The sequence below is a fragment of the Cheilinus undulatus genome, linkage group 21 (assembly GCF_018320785.1).
Source record: "Cheilinus undulatus linkage group 21, ASM1832078v1, whole genome shotgun sequence".
Lineage (NCBI taxonomy): Eukaryota > Metazoa > Chordata > Actinopteri > Labriformes > Labridae > Cheilinus > Cheilinus undulatus.
The window spans coordinates 36,061,770-36,085,020 of NC_054885.1; the positions used below are offsets into that span (position 1 = coordinate 36,061,770).

The 23,251-nt window shown below is 41.5% G+C and overlaps 1 long non-coding RNA gene across 2 annotated transcripts in view; it reads left to right on the forward strand.

Annotated features, from left to right (window-relative positions):
- LOC121529038 overlaps positions 1 to 19,546 on the forward strand; it is a 50,119-nt gene extending 30,573 nt beyond the window's left edge. Inside the window, exons 3-4 of one of the 2 annotated variants that reach the window (XR_005993553.1) lie at positions 164 to 210; positions 19,488 to 19,546. This is a non-coding gene — a long non-coding RNA (uncharacterized LOC121529038). Of the gene's footprint in view, positions 1 to 163; positions 211 to 8,500; positions 8,616 to 19,487 lie in introns of those variants that run through there. The other variant, XR_005993554.1, reaches the window with a different exon arrangement.
- The last annotated feature ends 3,705 nt before the right edge of the window (positions 19,547 to 23,251 follow it).

Genomic DNA, 23,251 nt, shown 5'->3' on the forward strand with positions numbered 1-23,251 from the left:
TATTACAATTTAACTGGCTTTGGGGATTTCTTCTTTGTAGGGTATGAGTATCTTGTGGTACTTTAAAATATGCTTACTCAACATAAATGTCAGTGACTCTGAAGTGAGCTGAAAACTTTGGTGCTCACTCTACTGTTTGACTTCTCCTCTTCTTCTCCTGCAGCTTCTTCTTCTGAGGATCAGAGTGGACGGCCTGGAGCCCGCCAACAGGTCAGATTTGAATCTCTGTTTACAATCTTTGTGCACAGTTCCTAAAACACTACCTGCAGAAAAACACACAGTACCGGACTCTGCATACAAATCACAGCCAATATTTGCTGCTAATAGTATTAACTACTGCCTGGGAGATGTCTAATCACAGAAATGTGATTTTCATGAGCTCATTTCCATAAAAATAAAACACTCTGCCATTGCACCTCATGAATTTGATTGAAACTGGAACAGTGTAATTTCAAACTCATATTAAAAGATGCAATATTGCGTAATTGCGTCGCCTGCGTAACAATAGTTTTAGCCAGGGATGACAATATTACGAGCGTCACAATCCACCCCAGGTCTCCCCTCACCCTGCAATACAGTATGCTAATGATGCTGCGCTAACAGCCACAATAAAAAGTAATGATGATTACCGAGGCGAGTGGGGTGGTAACAATAACAAACGCCGTGATGTATAGTGAATTATAAACATCCTCCCTGCTGTAATCTCACACTTAATTCATATTTTTACTCAGGCTTTAGAAAATTGGCTGGCTCTGTTTATTACCATTCAGCTCATGTGAGTGTGACTGCAAATAAGCCTCATATAAATTGACAAGATGTTATATTTACCAGATTTTTATACTGCTGCATGCATGACTTCATGCCTTAATTTTGTGTCTGCAGAGAACATATTCCCTGTGTCTGCTCAGTTGGTTTATCAACGACTCTGTGTTTGAATTAAAGCTGTACCATTGTTTGAGTACGGAAGCCCAGAGCAGACATGCACCCATACTTTTTATCTAAACCATTTACTAGTCAGTAATTTCCTGAACTTTATTTATCTCTAGGTGGAAAAGCCAAACATAAACACGAGGAGGTAAAGCTTCACAGAGGTCATGGCTCGGTTTATACCCTGGTTTTGAGTTGTGGTTTAGTAGGGGTTTGGTTCAACTGGGAAGAAAAGCAACGAGAAGTCCCAGATGAGTATTTCTAGCTTTGTCTTATTTATTATTTTGAACGTGACAGTTCCAGTTTGTTTCTTCTTGTGTTTAAAACTTCCCAGGATAGTTGTCTGGTCTGTGGTACATCAACCAGAAGAAAATGACTCAAAACAATGGAAAATAAAACACAGAAATAAAAGGCTGAAATAATATGAACAGAAATCAGTTAAATAAATTCTTACATCCTGGAGCGTATTTGGGATTTATAAAGTGTGTAGTTGTTAAAGAGCAGTGAGTGTAGGGTTTTATGTAAACACAGGAGGTTGTAATGCACTAACAATATTTATTTGTTATTCAAATTTGTATTTAGAGCCGCTACCAATAACCAGTAATTTCTTACTCCTGTTGGATGATATTTATAAGATACACAATATTTTTTAAACTTGATATTAAAAATAATATTTGTGCACACCTGTGGGTTAGGTGTTTAAAATCAAGTTAACTGAAGTCTGTTGCTAAGCTGCCATTCTAAATAAGTAGGAAGATTTGTTGGATGGTTAGAGCTGGTATTTACCACCAGATTTGGGCTATAAAAATCTGCCAATCAGTCATCAATATCAGCCGTATGAAAAATTAACCACTGGAGTCAGGCTGGGCCAGAAGACCTAAATCTCTGTGTTTATCATCAGTCCTTATGCTTTAATGCAGTCAGCATCAACCGGAGGCCCAGGGGCCACATCAGGGCCCCCACAGCTTCTCGTCCGGCCCCCAGAGGATTATTAAATTCAGAACATTTGAGAAACAAAAATTTGGCATGCTAATGTGTAACTTTTTCTTGCAGTTTAGAAGAACTCTTCAACTTTCCACAAATACCACAGTATTTCTGTTACTTGGCATGCTAAGCACTTATTTATTGTTGTTATCTTGATTAAAGTTGCCGTTTTTTGGCCACAATTTTCCACAAAACGCTCTTTGAGAGTGTAATGCCCCCCTCTGAGAATCTCCACAGAAGATCTGTTTCCTCTGTGTGTTTTTGGCCAATCACGGCACAGCATCAAGAGGGCTCCAGAAATGTGTAGCTAAAATATCTCAATCGCCACCTTGTGGCTGGCCGTGGTGTAAGTAATAGGGACCAATCTCACTGTTGAAGGCTTAAATAACATTTTTAACAAAATAATATTATATTATATTATATATTTTTTTATATTATATTGTGTTATATTATATTACATTATATAAAATGATAATATAATATAATATAATTCAATTTGATATAATATAAATTATAATATAATACAATGTAATATAATATATATAAAATGATAATATATCATAATTTAACATAATATTTAATGATAATTTTATGCAATACAGTTTAATATAATATAAGATGATAGTATAATATAATCTAAAATATATAATTATATATAAGCCATGATGTGCATAAATGTCAGGTCACCAGAGACTAAAAATGAAGATACTTTTCTAGTCTTTTTTTTTATGTACGGCACTCGAGGAGGAACAGCTCTCACTCCTTGTATGACTCACATGTAGGGGGCAGTGTGTCTCTCTGTGTCTGTATGTTAAAGTCTGTCTTTTCTACTTGGATCTATGGTTTTACATTCACACATTTATGCCCTCAGTGTGCACTCATGCCTGAGCTGTGCTAACATGTGCTGCAGTGTAAATTCTCCCCTCTGCGGCTGTCTGATCGTTTATGCATCACTCTGCCTGTTTTGTCATGTTGAACGTTCAGAGCGTCCCAAAGGGAAGCACACATGACGTCCGCCAAGGACCGTCCACTTCACTGATTTGTGTCAGGACTCTCACAGAGACGTTCTGTCCATGCACTCTCTCCTTGCCGGAGGGTCTGTCACTGCTCCCCAGAGAGGCTGCTGCTGGGCCTGGTTTTATTGCTCCTATTGATCGCGGTGTGGGCCGAGTGGAGGGATCGATATGTGGATTATAGGAGGGAGTTTACTCCTCAGTGCTGCCTGAGGAGCCCCCCACCCAGTCCCTCGACACCTCTCATGTTCACACTCAGCACCCGATCACTCCTGTGGAACAAAAACGACACATTAATTCACTTATGTCTGTGTGTATGTTTCAATGACAGAGATGGAGTTCTATTTAAATATGAGCGGAAACCCCTGGCTCTCTCCCACCCAGATCCCCTCTCTGTATCTGCATTTATGCTGTAATTGACATTTTCTATTTGACAGGATCTGCACTGAAGTCCTGAGGGTCTTTAAAGCTGACAGGAGAGCTCAGGAGATTTTCTCTTTCTGTTTGTTTAATATGGTAAATAAGAGGCACAAATGTCCCTTTAGGATCCAAACAACAGCAAAAGGTTCAGTTGTCGATCTCTACCCTTTCATTCTGGTGGACTCAGGTCCAACCAGATTTTTTAAAACCTTAGACCAGTGTCACTCAACCCTGCTCAACCACAGAGCCAAATTGTTGAAAAATAACTTTGCAAGAGCCGCAATCTAAGCGGTGAAGCAAAAAACAGCTTGAAGTAGCAATAAAAATAAGTTAAAGGTGGCAAAAAATGGTCAAAATGCAACAAAAGTGGGTGAAAATAGGGAGGCAAAAAGAAAAAGGGGTCAGAAAGTAGCAAAAACTGGGTGAGAAGAGACAAAAAAATGTGGTAAAAAATGGAGTGAAAAGTGACTAAAATGGGCAAAAAGCAGTCAAGAGTGGCAAAAATGGCAAAACAAATAGTAAACAAGTGTCATTTAGTGGCAAACGTTAGCTGAAATGGGTGAAAAGTGGTGAAAAGGGGCAAAAATGGGATAAAAGTAGCAAAAAGAAGTGGCAAAAGTGGGCAAAAAGAGGAAGCAAGTGGTATTTAATTGCCAAAGGAAGCTGAAATGGGTAAAAGTGGTGAAAAGGGGCAAAAATGGGATAAAAGTGGCTAAACAAGTGGCTAAAATGGACAAAAACTAGAAAAAAAGTGGTATTTAATGACAAAACCTAGCTTAAACAGGCAAAAGTGGTGAAAAATGGTGAAAAAATGGCAACAAAGTTTCCTTTTTTTGAGGTTTCTGGGGGAATAATGTTTAAAATTAAGACATTAAAGAGCCACAGATAATCACATGTTGAGTATCACTGCCTTAGACAGATTTAAAACAAAAAGGAGATGAAAGGAAAAATGACCCAAACCCTCTTCACCCAACCCTCTTACCCTCAGTTTTAACATCTGTTATGTCGTTTATGTTCTCCAGCGAATAAGAATATAAGTTTGAGGTTTCACAATAATTGCGTTATGTTTTTATTGACATTTTAACAGTGCCCCATCTTTTTTGGAATCACAGTTGTATTCCAGTAACTACTTTGCTTTATCATGCTACTTCTTCTGCTCCATTCCCCTAAATTCCAGATCTTCAGTCCTGTCCCTCTCACATTAACGTCTCCTTTCCCCCGTCCCTCCACCCCCCGTCCGCTCCTGCTCTTCCTCTCTGAGAGTTTGGAGGCTCTGCTCCGGCGGTTCTGCTTCTAGTGCAGCAATTAGGAGCTGGAGAGCTTGTCAAGATAACAAGGGAGCAAAAATACACACATACACAAAACACACAGAGCCCTCAGAGGCATTTGTGAAAGAGAGAGAGAGAGGGGAGGACAGGTTGAGGTCTGGGTGAGTGGACGCATTAACAGAAAACACTCGGGGTCCTTCAGATGAAAAACAAGCGGCTGCAGAGAGACTGAGGGACAGGATGGAAATTTAACATCTCTGTTTTTTATACATGCAGACTTGTCATGTTGTGGCCGTCATGGCTGCGCTGTCAGGATATCACAAGTCTTCTTTCCTCTGTGAGTGTTTAGTTTAGGATGAGCAGCGGTGAGGATGTTTAATCAGAGTAAACATGGTGAACAGCTCCTGACATGTGGAGAAAGCATGATAGAAATGACTGCATGCATGATTGCTGTGCATTAAACAGGCAGGCTGTCATCACAAAATCTCAGATGTATGCACACATCTTTGTCTGCACTGACAATACAAACACACACGCAGTGATGGGTGAGCTTTTGACACACGTTAAACCTCTGTGAGCCCTCAACCATCCACTCAATAGTTTAGACAAATGATGATGAGCTGCATCAGAACTACAGCAAAGCCAGAGTGCACATCACTGTATCTCTCCCAAAATTTAAAAAAGCCTTTTACTGCCCATGTAAACCAATGGGAAAGACTGAACTGATGATAGAACAGACCGGGCTGCAGATGCAGAGGTCCCATCAGATCAGGATTATTGTGAGCTGCATTTACACATGCAAGGAATTTGGCTTGGTGTAAAAACATGAATGCAATAGTAGAGTAAAGATGTGAAACAGCAGCACCCTTACTGCAGGGGGACTTTAATATAAAAGGTAAAACAAAATGTAAAACAATCATCTTTCTGACAGTTTGCACATTCTCAGTTTCGTTTTTCTCTCATTTTTTCTGTAGTATTCTCCCATGTTTGATTCGTTTAGAAATACTAACATCCTTACTGAATTTCACCCTGAATTCACCCTCTCTTAGGTTGACCATAGCTGCATTTCCAGCAGGTGCTCTGGCTTGATTGAGTTGGTTTGGTAGGGTTTGGTATGGTAAACCCTAAAGTAGTTTGTGTTTCCACTGGCACTCCGATCCTCAAATGGTGGGCGGAGTTATAAGCTGGATGGCACAGCTATGGGATATTTAAACAAGGTGACCCTGATGACCAAGAGGAGGACCCATCGATATGCTTGGCAGAGGTTGCTCTGGTTGGCAAAAAGCTCCCCAGATGTAAGGCACCAGGTGTGGATGAGATTCCCCCTAAGATGCTGAAGGCTTTGCATGTCTGATCAGGGCGCCCATCTGACTGCCAAACAGAGAGGCAGGACTCAATCAACTGAATGCATTTCCACTGCTCCACAGCCCAGTGTTGGTGTGATTTGCACCACTCCATCCAGTGCTTGGCATGTGAGGTTTGCATGCAGCTGCTCAGCCATGGAAACCCATTCATGAAGCTCCTGCTGTAGTTTTAGTGTTTACATTACTGCCTGTGGAAGTGCAGAACTCTTCAGCTATGGAATAGAGCACTGGAGACTTCTATGTCGTTGACCCAGCTCTGTGACTATATGTCAAGGGTGTCCAAACTATGGCCTGGGGGCTATAAGCTGCCTGCGGCCCATTTTTGATTGGCCTGCATGAAAATGTATAAAAGAAAATATGGCCCACATTAAAACATGAAGCTTGTGCTTAAATGTATTGTACTTCTTGTTTTCTGCACAAGGCAGTGCTACCATGTTAAAACTGTAAACAAACATTTTGACGAGAAGATATCTTGATTAATAACTTCCTAAAGGATTGTTACGTAACACCAATAACTTTTTAGGGGCAGAGCCAGGGTTAGCCAGGGCTAAATGGGGCCCCCTGAAATCTGATTGGCTCCCCAAAATCCTGAAAATGACCGTCTATTTGCCCTGTCAGCCATTAACTAGCCATTTAGGCTCGCTAAGCATGTATTAACTTACACTGGATTAGTATTATTACCTCTGCCAAGGAGGTTGTGTGATCAGCAGAGTTTGTTAGTTTGATAGTTTGTTAGCAACATAACTGAAAAAGTTCTGGACGGATTTTGATAAAATTTTCAGGAAATGGCAGAATTGGCATATAGAAGAACTGATTAGATTTTGAGAGTGATCCAGGAATTTTTTAAAAGATTCTTTACATATTGGGAGATAGGGCTAATGGCGGAGGTCTGCACTCTCCGAGTGCTTTTCTAGTTAACTTTAAAATCCTCACGGTGAGGAATATGAAAGTGGCCCCACCATCCTAATATACTTCTGTATGTGGCCCTCTGTGGAAAAAGTTTGGACACTCCTGCTATACGTGGTCTTCTGGTTCATGGCTGAGTTGCTGTTGTTCCTAAACTCTTCCACTTTCTAATAATATTAGTCACAGTTGGCTGTGGAAGATGCAGCAGGGATGACATTTCATAAACAGTCTTATTGCAAAGGTGGCATCCATCACAGTCACTGAGCTCTCCAGAACAACCCACTGAGGATCACTAATGTTTGTAGATGGAGACTGCATGGCTAGGCGATGATTTTATGCATGTTTGGCAATGGGTCTGATTGAAAGTAGCTCTAGTTATCAGTCCAAAGATAAATGTGATTAACTCTGAGCAGTGGCATTCAGTTGCAAAGCTGGAATTTGTCCATCTTTAAAGCCACTCAGACAGGTTTAAGAGTTGTTATTGTTGCTGCTAATAAGGAGGATTTTTGTCTTTTCAGTGCAACTCTTTGGTACTTTCCAACACTGATCTCAGCAAACCTGGTGGCTCATCCTCCTGACTGAATGTCATTGTGGTTTGGTCAAAGTGGTCGAAAATAAAAAATTACAAACCTGACAGATGGCAACAAATCAACACAGAGCTCTTTATTATAGCTTTTCAGACAACATGCATAACCGTGGACTAATCTCACTAAAAGTACCCACATTTTTACTCTCATAGGCTTCTTCTAAAGGCACAGAGTCTATTATTTTTTCAGTTTATTTCTATTTATTTTGTACTTTAAGAAAAATAGGAAAAAACGAATAATCCAGACTTTTGGAGAACAACTAGAAGTTACAGATTATCAAAGGAAATTAAAAGTGTGGATGCATGTCTGCAGGGTGTTTCAGAACTGTTTATGTATTTAAAAATGATGAATGTGCAAGAGAAGGACGGTCTGCAACCCATCAGCACAACCAAAGAGTAGCTGCTCGTCCAGTTTTTAATGTTTGCATTAAAAGTTTTGTAAGTATAACCTAGAAAGCCCCTGAACTTTTGGAATGGCTGTTTCCAGATCAGGGACTTTTTGAGGTTGAAATAAAGTCCTGACATTGCTTCATTCCCTTGGGAAAGTTCCTGTAATAATTGCTGTGTTTTCCTTTAAAAAACATTGAATGTTTTTAATTCGTGTTTATTTCTGCCAGTTTGGATCATTTGTCCTTCCTGTAATGGATCTTTACTGATTTTAATGGAGTATCCTCACAACCTTGATTAACCTCCCCCATGGGAAATGCATTGTTTGCAAAGCTGCAAAACAAGCAGATCTTTTTATTTCTGTGCCTCATTGGTGAGTCAGAGAAAAAGAGGAAAGGTGTACAAATGACACCAGCGGAGATAGAAGAGCAGAGAGTGTTTTTACACAGGGGAAATAAAAAATCAATCCAGAGCTGATAACAGAACGGAGACTTTAACCGAGGCTCCGTCTGCTCAATCTGAACTCCTCCAGCTGATACTATCACAGACAGACAGACAGACGGATCAGGTCTCAGACAGAAAATCAGGACCCATCCTCCCTGTGAAGGTGCGTTCACTGTCTCTGCTGTCTCTATCCTCCTGCAGGGCTCTCTCAGGAGAGGATAAGTGCATTAAAGCTGTTTCATTTAAAGGCCTGCTCACCAGAGGAAAAGATATCTTCAAGCAGCTCTAACAGATGTAACTGTACACAGAGACGATGGTTTCTATGGCCTAAACTGACATATCTGTATTCACTACTAAATATTTATTTGGCTATTAGGACAGAATGATGATTGAAAATCATGTCATTTTTATATCAGGATTTCTGCAGTTATCTACAATTAAAATTCCACTATTTTGCACTCAAAACTGCTTTTGTGTCATTCTGGATTTTTCTACTTTCATGTGCAGGGTTTCACAGGTAGATCAACAATTTTAATATGAACTTAACTACAGATAAAGGAACTTGTTCTGGATTTTATTCAAAGTGGGCTAATTGTTGAATATGCTTTACTTGTATTTTTTCCAAGAGGGCTCTACCATGTATATCTACCTTATTAGGTACTTTGAAGGTATCTATGCCAAACATTAGGGTTCCAAGGGAGTGATTTCCCCCCAACCCCCTTTGAGTCCACCAGTGTCTTCAGGGAGAGACAGAAATTTAGTTCATGGCTGCAGGTTTAGCTCAGTTAGTGGAGCAGGCACTCATACGCAGAGGCTTGACTTGTCTACACACTGGTTGCAGGCAGTGTTAATTTAGTCGACTAAAACTATGACCAAAAATGTTTGTCAACAGCCTTTTTTTCCATGACAAAAACCAGACTAAGACTAACAAAAATACACCTGTGATGACTAAAACTAACAAAAAGTAAGTTTAGTTTTCATCAAGATGACTAAAACTAGACTAAAATGTAATGTAGTTTTTCTCTGATGTTTAAAATCCGTGATATTTCTCCACTGTGGGTAAATCTGTCAAAAAACAATGCAGCTGTAGCTATTCTGCCTCTCAGTTGTAGAAGACAGAGACCCCAGGTTTGGCAGAGTGCATGAACACACTACCATGATTTGGTATAAGATTTAGAAAAGAAAAAAAATGCTTGGACTCAAAGTAAAGACTAAAATGTTTTTGAGTTTTCGTCAGCTTAAACTTGACTAAAACTAAAAAGGGTAGAAATAACTCAAATGTGACTAAAACTAAAAGACATTAAGTCTAAAGTCTGGAACTTAAACTAAAATTAAAAATAGCTGCCAAAATTAACACTGGTTGCAGGGTCGATTCCCAGTGGTGGCTCTAAATTGCCCGTTAGTGTGAGCATGCCTTGTTGTGTGTGTCTATATGACAGCCCTCTGATTGACTGGTGACCAGTCCGGGGCGTACCCCGCCTGTCACCCAGTGACAGCTGGGATAGGCTGCAGCCCCCTGCAACCCCAGCAGAATAAGCCAGGATGTCCAAACTGTTGCCAAACGTGGCCACAGTACATTTTTTGATTGGCCCTCTGCAAATTTTAAAAATAAAATCAGCTATGGCTCACAGTAGAGCATAAACTAATGCTTGATTGTATTACACTTTTTAGTTAAAGCACAAGGTGGTGCTACTCTGCTAAGTCGGCAAACAAACATTTTGACACGAAGAATTAATTGATGTGGTGTTTTTTTTTATGAAATTGAGACAACACTATATTATTGGCATCCAAAATAATAACAGTAATTTGATTCATAACGCCATGATGGATCACAGCAGCAAATAGCAATACCAGTGGCATTCCAGGTGCAGTGATAGCTGGGGCCAGCCAGGGTCCCCTGAAATCTGATTGGCCTTCCTTAAAGTGATTGTCTATGTGCCTTGTCAGCCATTAACTGGCCCTTTAAGCATACCCAATCTCTAGCATATCTTTTTAAAGATATATTTTGGGGTTGTTTTATGCATTTATTTTTTAAAAGAGAACAGCTGATAGAAGTAGAAACAGGGATGAGAGAGTTGGGGTGTGGTCACATGCCAGACTTGAACCCAGGCCACCCACGTACATGGGTCATGACCTGACAACTAGGCTATCTGCGCCCCACTAAGCATATCTTAGTTAGATTGGCATTACTATCTTTAATATCCTCAAGGGGAGGTTTATAAAATCGGCTCCACCATCTGCATATATGAATATCTGTATATGGCCCTCAGTCGAAAAATTTTTGACGCCCCTGGCTTACAGCAACAAATAGCAGCACCAGTGACATCCCAGTGGTAGCCAGGGCCAACCAGCGTCCTCTAAAATCACAGTCACTTAGAATATTCTTAACCTACATCAGACTGTTTCTTCTAACTGTAATACCTTCAAGGTGAGGTATAGTGAAGTGGCCGCACTGTATTGTTTTTCTTCATGTGGCCCTCAGTGGAAAAAGTTCGGACACCCCTGGGATAAGCAGTGTAGAAAATGGATGGATGCTGTTGGGACAGGGATGACCAGCTGATACCAAAATACAGGGGATTACAGTGATCTAGCCAGGATGAAATGAAAGCAGGAATAACTGTTTCTAAATCATTGAAAGAATGTGTTCTGAGATGGTTCTGAGTTGGAAGAAACCGGTTCACTACTGAGTTTACCCTGAGTAAGGTGCATCAGAAATGAGTCCATGGTTTTTTTGTGTGGGGCTCGATATATGACAACAGGTGACCCAAGTTTTTTGAGACCAGTTTGGTGCCATCTGAGGGTCCAGAATGAAGTGTTTCAGTTAGCTGTGGGAAAGTGTGGACCATGCAGTTTTTAATATCATCAAGACAGGCTGTGTTTGATTGGGAGATAAAGCTGAGTGTCATCAGCGTAACAGTCTGTATAGTTCATGTCCTTATTGGCTTACACTTTGCAGGGGAGGATTTTTTTTGTAGCTGACCTGTTTTGATTTAATGAAAGTTGACCTCACTGATAGGCTGGCTCAGTTTCAGGAGGGTTGAGACTAATATCAGACTGAGGCACTGGCCAGCAGTCCCCTTTAATAACCCATGGGTGACATCACTGAGACTACATATGTTTATATACAATCTCTGGAAATGATATTGATAACATTAAATGGTCTGTATCAGTCAGTCAGACCATGTTTACATTGCTTTGCATTGATTTAATCCTTTGCACATTGTATCATCTTGAATTTAGCCCGGTCTTCTTCTCCCTCTCTCTCTCTCACTCTCTCTCTCTGGGGAGCTGGCCGAGGGCATTATGTGCCGCTATGAATGATTCATCGCCCTCTGTGGCGTATATGTGCTCAGACTTAAAAACAAGGAGGAGAGAGAGAGAGAGAGAGGAGATGGTTACAGGAGGGGAGACGAGGTGACAGCAGAGAGAGAGCCAGAGGTGGAGAAACAATGAAAGACATGAGCATGGAGAAAATCTAGCATTAAAACCCAATCGCTTTCTATTTCACCATCTTTATCAGCTCATTTAATTAGATTCTGCAGGATTAGCAAACCTGAGTGTGTTTGCAGGGTTTAAAAGCAACAATATCCACCATGCAACGACTGTTGTTTTATTTTGTTTCATTAAGCGTTTGCCTTAAGGACAGATTTCTACCTCCATTGACAGAAGATCTCTGAAATTAATGTTCTCATTACTACTTAGGAGTGCACAATCCTCAGGGTGCTAATTGTAATTCATCATCCTTGTGAAATCTCACCTTATTATCCCATTAATCTAAATACATCTCTGGGTTCTTTGTCTCATCCTCCTTTTTCACCAATAATGAGGATAATTCTCCCAAAACAGTCTTCCCACACACTCTTAACCTCTCATTAATTCATAAATACTCCAAGAAAACTCTCCACACTCGCTGAAACAATGTTATCTTTCCTTATCTAATTTCCCACGACCTGGAATAGATAATCTTCAGGATGATTAAGACCTGCTGAATAATTAAGTGGACAATAATGCTAATTCATGAATAATAAATCTGTTTATGGTGGCAAGGCGTAGATAGCGCTGGCTGCAGCGCCGACAGGATGATTGATGCTGCGGCCCGGATCAGATCTCTCTCCAGTGAGGGGATGCTGCAGACAGACACGCTGCCCAGATTCATTAAGCCTCCGTCATTGGCTCCTGAGCTTAATGACATGCTTATGTATAATTTACAGGCCCGTCCCCAGGCTGAGGTGGCACACATGATGGAACGGATCAAATGGGTTTTATGGCGTGAGGCATGCAGAGTTTTGCTTTTTAATCCTACAGTATGATCCCCGAGGTTGGGACTGATCGATTCCTCATGTGATTGGCTTTTTATTTTTTCCTCCTTTCTCTGGAAGAGTTAGGAAAACTGTACTTCTATCAAAGGCAGTGGGACTCAAATCCATCAGGGAGGGAAATGCTTACAGAAATTCAGGTCATACATGCAGGTTTAGCTCAGTTAGTAGAGAAGGCGCCACTATGGAGCAGCACTCCATGCACTGGTTGTGGGATCCATTCCTGATCCCAGCCCGTTTAGTGGTCCTTATCCACTCTCCATCCCCACATTTCTTCTCTTTTCAGCTGCCTTATCAAAAAGAAAAACGCCCCAGAAATAAAATTAAAAAAAGGAATCCTGTTCCTCTGATAATGTCTTGTCACATGGGACGATGGGTTCCCTGAGCAAGACAGAAAGGCATTCCCAGTATCTGAGCATGCAGGCAAAAATCAGAATCTTCTGGCCCTTGGACCTCCCAGTCTTACTTGTGGTCTTGTAGTACTCGAGAATGGTCTTGGTCTTGAGACCAGTCTCAAGACATTTTGAATGTCTTGTTCTTGTCTCAGACTCCAAAGCATTTTTACCCGGTCTTGTCTCGGTCTCAGACTGGCCGGACTCTGGATTTTCCATCAAGATGGGTCAAGACCACCACTGATCTGCCACTCTTTGACTTCATTAACGTGATAATAAGGAGAAGCACTTGCTAAAACAATCATTAGCTACACCTGCAAAACTTGGACATCAGTCCATCTTATTTCTAGACAGACATGCCTCTGAACACTTACTTTAGGCCTCGTTCACCTGACATAGATAAACCTCACATTTTCAGATATTTGAAATTATTCCGGACTTGCTTGTGGCTTTTAAATACATGCAAGGATTTATTTTTCACAAGAAGTTAGTTGAACAAATTTTTGCATGCTGTGCTTTGAAAGAGTTGCAGACTTCTTGTTCTTATCTTCAAATTTATCAAATAAAAAACTTAAACTAAAGAGAGAATGCTCTTCTTGTCATGGTTTTTAAACCTGATTTTTATGGTCAAGGTCTTGTCTTGGTCTCAGCTTGTCTTGGTCTTTGTCTTGACTTGGTCACAATCCTCAAAAGTCTTGGTCTTGTCTTGATCTCATCTTGTCTCGGTCTTGGTCTTGTCTTGGTCTCAGCTTGTCTTGGTCTTGGTCTTGACATGGTCTCAATCCTCAAAAGTCTTGGTATTGTCTTGGTCTCGGCTTGTCTCTGTCTTGGTCTTGACTCGGTCTCAGTCCTCAAAAGTCTTGGTCTTGTCTTTGTCCCGGCTTATCTAGGTCTTGGTCTTGACTCGGTTTCAATCCTCAAAAATTTTGGTCTCCATCTTGGTCTCGGCTTGTTCAGTCTTGGTCTAGTCTTTGTCCCGGCTTATCTAGGTCTTGGTCTTGACTCGGTTTCAATCCTCAAAAATTTTGGTCTCCATCTTGGTCTCGGCTTGTTCAGTCTTGGTCTTGTCTTTGTCCCAGCTTGTATTGGTCTTGGTCTTCACTAGGTTTTAATCCTCAAAAGTTTTGGTCTTGTCTTGGTCTCAAACCTCGAAAGTTTTGGTCTTGTCAGGGTCTTGGTGCACTCTGGTATCAGGTAAGTCTCGGTCTCGGATATAGTGTGGTCTTGAGTACAACACTACTTACTAGACTCTTGTGATGTCTGGATGTTGACTGATGGCCAGGGACGTTGGCTGGACCCCTTCTCTCCGGTGCATTTTTGGGAAATGTTGGCAAGACCGTGTGTCTAACGCTGGCTTCTACAGGCACTTTGCATGCTTTTCTAGCTCACCGCATACTTGGTGCCCAGGAGGAGGGGTTCACTGGGAGGATCCCTGGAGGGACAGGGTATGGACTTGGGGCAGGCCTAAACAATGGCTATCAGGAAGTCAGAGAAGTACAGAACCAAGGCTTACATATTTTTAATAGTAAAACAGCAAATAGAAAACTGACCTGGAAATTGACATAAAAATTGCACTTTCAAGTTTTAGTTTGGGCAGAGCATTGCAGACTCACAAGAGCTTTAGATTAGACGATATGTAAGTGTATCCTCCCCATCATGATGGATAGACACTGAAGCCCCTGTACTGGAGTTACTGTGCAGATTCAACAATAATACGAACATGCTGCTTCAGACTCTCATGCTTGTGTGCTCAGACTGCAAAACAATTAAACAAATCCTCCATTCAGCTCCCCCCGCCCTGCTCTGCTCCGTTCCTTCCCTCCCAGCGCTGCAGAGCATTGATCCAGTTTGATTACGCTTGATATTAGAGCAGTGGCTGAGCCGTGCTGAAATATGCCCGAGCTGTTACCTCGCCGTAGCTGCTGGAGAAACGAGGCGGCTCGGCTGCATTTGCCCCACTGCTGCTGACCTTGGAGGTCACTCATAGGAAGGAGACATTCATCACTCTGACACATGGACGCTGAGGGGAGAAGAGATGGTGTGTGTGAATGTAGCATCTAATACCATTACTGTATTATCCTTAACAAACCCTACGCTCATATATGTGTTCTAGCTCTAGCAGAAGATTATTTTTGCACAGAGTCTGCATTCTTGTGATGTAGATGCTAACAGGAATCAGCTTCGATATGATGGTTATATAATCCTTGTTTTTAGAGGAAGGACTGGTCCTCTCTTCCTCTCCATGCCCGGTCCATCTCCGTTATCCCTCCTGCTTTCTGTGCATATAATCATGAGTGGCAGGCAAATATCGACCACAGCCGTTGTTGGTCCAAATGTCTATCTGCTCTCTAGAAAAGACTCATTATGTTACAACAGATTGATATCTCTGCCCCCGAGGACTTTCATCTCATCTCAAATGAAAATAGAAACAATCATAGCTGTTGTTGGGGAGGGGGCCGTTTGGTTATGTAGCCCATTTGTCGCTCTTCTATGTGGGCCTGGTGACCTTGGCAGGTGCCGTCAGAAATGGGAGTGCTGACTTTTTAAAGATGACGGATAGACAAGCTTTCATTCTGTCATCGTCTCTCCCTGATGTCTTCTTTCTTTGGTGGAGATGGATGAGCTTCATATCAGAGCTTATGTGCAGAGACAGAAGCCATAATCTTGGTCATGAGAGGACAAACAAGAGGGACAAAAAGGCTCCTCGAGGAAACATGGAATCACATCAGCTTAAAAAATAGCATTGAGGGGGTAAATTAATGTGTGCCAGAGCTTAATTGTTCAATTGAACACATAAAGGCTCACAATTGCAATGCAATTATATTTATGCTTGTCATAAATCTCATTAGCGCTGAGTGCAAACGAATGCGGTCTATACAGGGAGCTAATGCCTACCCACACAGCTCACATCTGATTAGCTGCAAAGCACCATCACTTATCGCTCTTTTTATTAGCGCACAATCTCCTCGGAGAAGTGTGAAGATTTATCACCAAACTGAACACACAATCCTGCCTTATTTGGAAGTCAAACATCAGCGAAGAAGAATTAAAATGACACACAAGACCAATGGAAGCACCATTTGTTGAGTTTCTTTAAATGTTTTTAATGTGAAAATCTTAAGGCTTACTAATGCAACATCAAAATATTGAAAATTATTGCACAGGATGCTTTTGTTTATCCCACTAACGTTGGATTTCTGACCATTAGCACTCCTGCAACAGTTGCCATCCACTCCCGTCTGTCCTATCCCGCCAGCATCCCACAATCGGGCAATCAATGATAAATATTCAGAACAATAGACGTAACAGCATTTCATTTTAGGTGATATCGATATGTTCACTTCAGCACCAGCCTGATCAAGTTTCCTCTCTGAATGAAGGAAACTCTAAGAAAACAACAACATCCTTGTCATGTGTAACGGTGCCACACAAGGATAAAAAAGCAGCTAGGACTCTCAGACTGATTTAACTCCAGTTATGGCTTAGTAATAGGAATGTCAAAGTAATATTTACCAGCCTTATTTACATATAATTTATTTCAAAGTAAAACAGAGGTGAAAATGTTTCCTAATCTCTGGAAAGTTTGTGCATCATAAAAACTGCAGCGCACATCTATCAGCTCTCACAGGCTATTTTTTATTTATGCTGTGTCATTGCCATCATCATCATTAAATATCAAATTAGATGTGTTTAGTTGTGTTTGTAAGTTGCCTGTTGTACAGTGATCCCTGCTGTGAGGTTTCTTGCTCATATTTCTGGTGGATTGTTGTAGTTTTTTGACATGAGAAATAATTGCAGCATGGGTGAAGTTATCCACTGGGTTAGAGTCCCTGCCTACGACTTTAGCTGCTCCTGAGGGACACATATATATTCTTCATCAGTGTGGACTGTAGTTTAACGGCAGTGTTAACAATGTAGACCAGTGTAAACATTTTAAGAGCGTTAGATATAACTGTATATCAGTTTAATTAACAGTGTAAATTTTGGTGTGTACTTAACTTTATTATCGAGGTGTGACTTTCCCTGAACAGCCCAGCTGGAGATCTATTCTCTTGTTGTTCTTGCAAATAAGAAAAGATCATTTTTTTACTGCTTTTTTTACAACTCCTCAGTATCTACTCAGCAGGCACGCCCACAGAACTGACTGGGCCCCTGACAAACCAAGAGAATGGGCCCTTTCAGTTGGGATTTATAGATGATGTCAATGCATGTGTGTTGGATCAGTAGCATTGGTGCTAGCATCCTAGGTAACAGTTACTTCATTTTGGAGCTGAGAAGTGTGTAAGGCTATTATTGGGTTCCAATGTTCGTTTTATTTATTAATGCTACTTTTTAACCCTTTCTCCGCTTATCCCATCCATGATTGCCACTTCTTTTTGCTACTTTTCACATATTTTTTCCGCCTTTTGGAACTTTTTGCCACTTTGATCCCATTTTTGGCACCTTTTTTAAGTTGTTGTATTCCTGTAATCCTCTTTTTGCATTTTTCACCCATTTTTGCCACTTTTTAAACCACTTTTTGCCCATATTTGGAATATCTTGCCACTTTTTGACCTTTTCTGAAACATAGGCCTATTTCTGCAACCTTTTGTCTATTATAGCTGGCTTTGACCATTGATTTTGACCTATTTGTGCCCATTTTTGACAGTTTTTGCAACTTTTTCCAAATTTTTGCCACTTTATGTCTAATGTTGACTATCTGTGCCACTCTTTGTCCATTTTTACCTCTTTTAACCATTTTTTCCACTTCTTTTTGTCATTTTAACCCATTTTTGCCACTTTATTAGATCATTTTGACACTTTTATCCCATTTTTGCCCTTTTTTTAAACAACTTTTTGACAGTACTGTCATTTTTCTTGCCACCTTTTGCCCATTTATGCAACACCTTTATGCAACTTTTTTTGTCTATTTTAGCTTGCTTATTCCATTTATAATGACCTATTTTTGCTTATTTTTTTACAGTTTTTGCAGCTTTTCCCACAGAGTTGCCATTTTATGCCTATTGTTGACCATCCATGCCACTTTTTTGCCAATTTTTGCTCATTTTAATCAATTTTTGCCCCTTCACTTTTTATTGAATGGATTAATAGACAGGTACTTTTGTTTTTACTCAAGTAAGTTTGAACCAGAGTAACTGTACTTTTACTTGAGTACAATAGTCCAGTACTTTTTGCACCTCTACTTCCAAAAAATCTGTATTCTTTTAAGGAAAAGCCAATATTATTTCAGAGAAAACAATACCAAACCATATCCTTCAACACTATGGCTCAGTAGTGAAAGAGTGCGGGTCATGAACTGACTTTCCTGCTGTCATGATCCAGGTGATGTTGACTAGCATCTGAGAAAAATGTTCTGATTCTGTCTTTGTAAATGAAGGGGAAGATGTTTAAAAGGCAGTGATACCCAAGCCCAATTTTAGCAGACTAGAAAAGAACAAGTAGTGATACTGAAACTTTGCAGAATGGAGCATAATCACAAACTGACGCTTATAGGCTGTGATGACACGTTTACCAATAAAAACGTATCAATGAAAATGTGAACTTAGCCTTTAGCATCAAGTTTGCATGAAATAAAGCTGACTGATTTAAATAAAGCATCTTAAGTGTTTGTACGAGTACATTCTTGCTCTGTGCACTGTGGATGTTTGCAGCATCGATCAGTGCCCCTAACCATCAATATGAATCAGAAAAATTCAATCATGACCCCGAGCAGCTGACCTGTCTGCAGTGGATAAAGCTCAGAGGTCAAATTGCTACTAGTCAACCAACGGATGTGTGAAATAGAAGAGGGTCAATGAGGGTGCTGCTTTGAACCAGATCTGTTCCTCCTGGAAGATCTGGGAGCTCCACAGAGAGTGGAGAGAGACTTTTATAGATGCAGGTAAAGGTGTGAGAAACATACGGTGACGATGCTGCAGCTCAGAGGTGAACACATGGATAGAAACGTTATGTTTGTGTTAATTAGGCCTAGAAAAGTTGGCAACGAATTCACAACCAGGCATGAATGTAATAGTTTACCAGTTTTGAGTCAACCTATGTCTGAGCATTTATGCTGTTTAACAACATCAGCTCAAGTGTGAAAATAAGTTTGTGAATCTTGCTGAAAAGATCTTTTAATTGCTCCAACAATCAGAATATCTGCACATAAAAACACATTGTTTGCAGAGGGTTGAGGCGACGGATTATTTATAACTACTGCTGTGACAGTAAAGATTCATCACCATGGTGCATGATTAGTGCCTCCCCTCCTCTCCTCCGCTCACACTCCATCATCTCGTGGACTGAATAATTGTGTTTTGCCACCTTCACTATAATGCATATCTCTGCCATTATCCATATGCTGCTGACACTATAATCCATATGCCGGGGCTCCTCCGGTACAGATGGTTGTGTAACTGTGAGCACATGGTGGTGACGGTCCTGCTTTGTTATCAGATTCATGGTTATCTCTAATTCATGTTCAACTGTTGATGTTTACAGATTCCTCTCCATGTAGAGGTGCAGGCAGGAGGATTTATTTGGCTCCAGATCAGCGAACTGAGAGGTGACCAAGCTGCTGTTGTGAAGTCGAGTGTCCAATAGAAGATGTCTGCAGGAGCTCTGCTAGTCACATAAAAATCCCATAAAAAAGCAGATTTTAACAGCAGAATAAACAGCCTAGTGCACAAAAGATTTTGGCTGACGTAGTTCATGTCTTATGGGCACACACTGGGGGGTGAATTTATTATAGTGTGTGTTTCATATGAGTTAATAATACTAATTATAATTAGTAGTGTTGCTGCTGGGATTTTCATGGACAGGATCTCAAGGCGCAGCTGGAGGGAGGAGTGTTTCTGGTTCAGGATTCAGAATTCCATGCCTGCTTTTTGCAGATGATGTGGTTCTGTTGGCTGCCTGACCTCCAGCAGCGTTGGGACGGTTAGCTGAGTGCAAAGCGGTTGGGATGAGAGTCAGCCCCTCCAAATCCGAGGTCATAGTTCTCTGCCAGAAAACGGTGGATTACTCCCTCAGGTGGTAAGTGTCTTTGCCCCAAGTGAAGGAGTTTAGGTACTGTATCTCATAGTCTTGTTCACAAATGAGGCTGAAAAGGAGCATGAGATCATTGGTAGATTGGTGTGGTGTTAGTAGTATTGTGGTTGTTTTGCTGAACCATTGTGGTGAAGAAGGAGCTGGAAGGCCGATCTACCTCCCAACCCTTACCTATTGTCATGAACTCTGATACAAGTGACCGAGATGAGTTATCTCCAGAGGGTGGCTGGGCTCAGCCTTAGAGATAGGGTGAGGATTTTAGACATCTGGAGGGAGCTAGGAGTAGAGCTGCTACTCCTTCACACTGAAAGGAGCCAGTTGAGGTGGTTCGGGCATCTGATCAGGATGCCTCCTGGTCGTCTCCCTGTGGAAGTCCAGCTAGGAGGAGACCTCAGGGAAGACCCAGAATATGCTGGAGGGATTACATATCCTGTCTGCTCTGGGAATGCCTCGAGATCCCCCTAAAGGAGTTTGGGAAAGGGACGTCTGGATGGACTTGCTTAGCCTGCTTCCCCTGCAACCTGGCCATGGATAAGCCGAAGACGATGGATGGATGGATGGATGGATGGATGGATGGATGGATTAAGTGTTGCTGGTATGACAGTGTTTAAGCTGTTTGTCAGGAGGCTTTGTCCGTTGAGCCCAGTTCGGACTGATGATTTGTATAAAGATGGGCTTAAACTTTCGACTTCTTGCAACAGGCGGTCTTGCAACATTCTTTAAGCTGACCAGCTTACACTGCTGCAGCTAGGGGAGGCGATACATGGTTTGATTAGCTGATGCATCAATTAAAGTGATTCATTTCTGAAGTTGCTACAAAATAAACCTGTATCTGTTAGGCCTTTCAGGGCTGCAGGACCCTGTGCTGGTTCTAGTTCTTGAACCAAATTTATGAACTAGCCGGTGAGTTCAAACCAATTAAAAAAATGGTTTCGGAAGCAGAAAAGTTGGTTCTCAGCTGGAATGAAAAAATATTTTCTTCTTCCTCTATAACCCCGACATCATCAGTGGGCATGTCTTAGTCTAGGTTGTGAAGATGAGCAGAAAATGGAGACAAAATGGAGACAAAATGGAGACAAAATTTTTTGTTGCAATCTGGGCATTGACAGAATTCCAGGTGAAGCTGGATAGTAGAACAAGTAAGAGGGAGTTATATGCCAGACCTGTGGAAGAGATGGTGAAGACTGGGTTCAACTAAACGTTTGCCAGAAGCACCAAGGTTCTGAGACCCCAGAAAAGAGCAAGAACAAGAACCGTGTCTGCCTGAAAGCTGTATATAAAGACAGAACTGCACGTTCTCTTTTTCCCTGGTCTTCATGATGATGCACAACATTTATATCATATACAGGTGGAGGAGAGTGATTCCTCTTGTCATCAGCGTCCTAGGACAGCAGCACATTTTCATGACACCTACAAACACTAAAATGCTTCCCTAGCTTAGTCTTGTCATATCTTAGATATCTGCTGTGAATATTTATTTTCCACAGATGAATTTAGTGCCTTTAATTTCTCATGTAATAACTTACATCCATGCTTTTGTGAGCAGCTGATGGAGGACGGAGTTTATGTGCTGGAGTTTCCATATGAAAGGCTAAAAAAAACTGATGTAGACATTTCCAAATTTTGGGGCATGATTTCACATTTATTTTCTTGCGGTGTGTTCTTAAACCAGCTGTCTGAGGCGCAGACGGCCTTGTGGTCAGATCGCGCCCCATGCTAGCGGGTTGCCAGGTTCGAGTCCTGCTTGCGGCTCCTCCCTGTTTCCTTCTCTATCCACTGTCTTCCTCTTTTTTTTTTCTCAAAAAATTTATTTTTTGGGCTTTTTGCTTTTATTAGATAGGACAGTGGATGGAGTTGGAAACAGGGAGAGACACACAGGAAATGGTGCCACAGGCCAGATTTGAACCCGGGTTGCCTGCGTACATGGCGCGCGCCTTAGCCACTCGACTACTGGTGTACCCCACTGTTTTCCTCTTTAAAAATGTAACAAAAGTATTTACTGACCCATCCAAATAATTAAAATCAGGTGTTCCAACCACCTCCATGGTCACAGGTGTATAAAATCAAACACCTAGGCATGCAGACTGTTTCTACAAACATTTGTGAAAGAATGGGTCGCTCTCAGGAGCTCAGTGAATTCCAGCGTGGTACTGTGATAGGATGCCACCTGTGCAACAAGTTCAGTCGTAAAATTTCCTCACTCCTAAATATTCCACAGTCAACTGTCAGTGGTATTATAACAAAGTGGAAGCGATTGGGATCGACAGCAACTCAGCCACAAAGTGGTAGGCCACGTCAAATAACGGAGCGGGGTCAGCGGATGCTGAGGCACATAGTGCGCAGAGGTCACCAACTTTCTGCAGAGTCACTACAGGCCTCCAAACTTCATGTGGCCTTCAGATTAGCTCAAGAACAGTGCGTAGAGAGCTTCATGGAATGGGTTTCCATGGCCGAGCAGATGCATCAAAGCCATACATCACCAAGTGCAATGCAAAGTGTCAGATGCAGTGGTGTAAACCACGCCACCACTGGACTCTAGAGCAGTGGAGCTGTGCTCTCTGGAGTGACGAATTGCGCTTCTCCATCTGGCAATTTGATGGACGAGTCTGGGTTTGGCAGTTGCCAGGAGAACAGTACTTGTTTGACTGCATTTACCAGGTGTAAAGTTTGGTGGAGGGGGATTATGGTGTGGGCTTGTTTTTCAGGAGCTGGGCTTGGCCCCTTAGTTCCAGTGAAAGGAACTCTGAATGCTTCAGCATACCAAGAGATTTTGGACAACTCCATGCTCCCAACTTTGTGGGAACGGTTCGGGGATGGCCCCTTCCTGCTCCAACATGACTGTGCACCAGTGCACAAAGCAAGGTCCATAAAGACATGGATGAGAGAGTTTGGTGTGGATGAACTTGACTGACCTCCACAGAGTCCTGACCTCAACCTGATAGAACACCTTTGGGATGAATTAGAGCGGAGACTGAGAGCCAGGCCTTCTCGTCCAACATCAGTGTGTGACCTCACAAATGCACTTCTGGAGGAATGGTCAAAAATTCCCATAAACACACTGCTAATCCTTATGGAAAGCCTTCTCAGAAGAGTTGAAGCTGTTATAGCTGCAAAAGGTGGACCAACATCATATTAAACCCTATGGATTAGGAATGGGGTGTCACTTAAGTTCATATGTGAGTTAAGGCAGGCAAGTGAATACTTTTGGCAATATA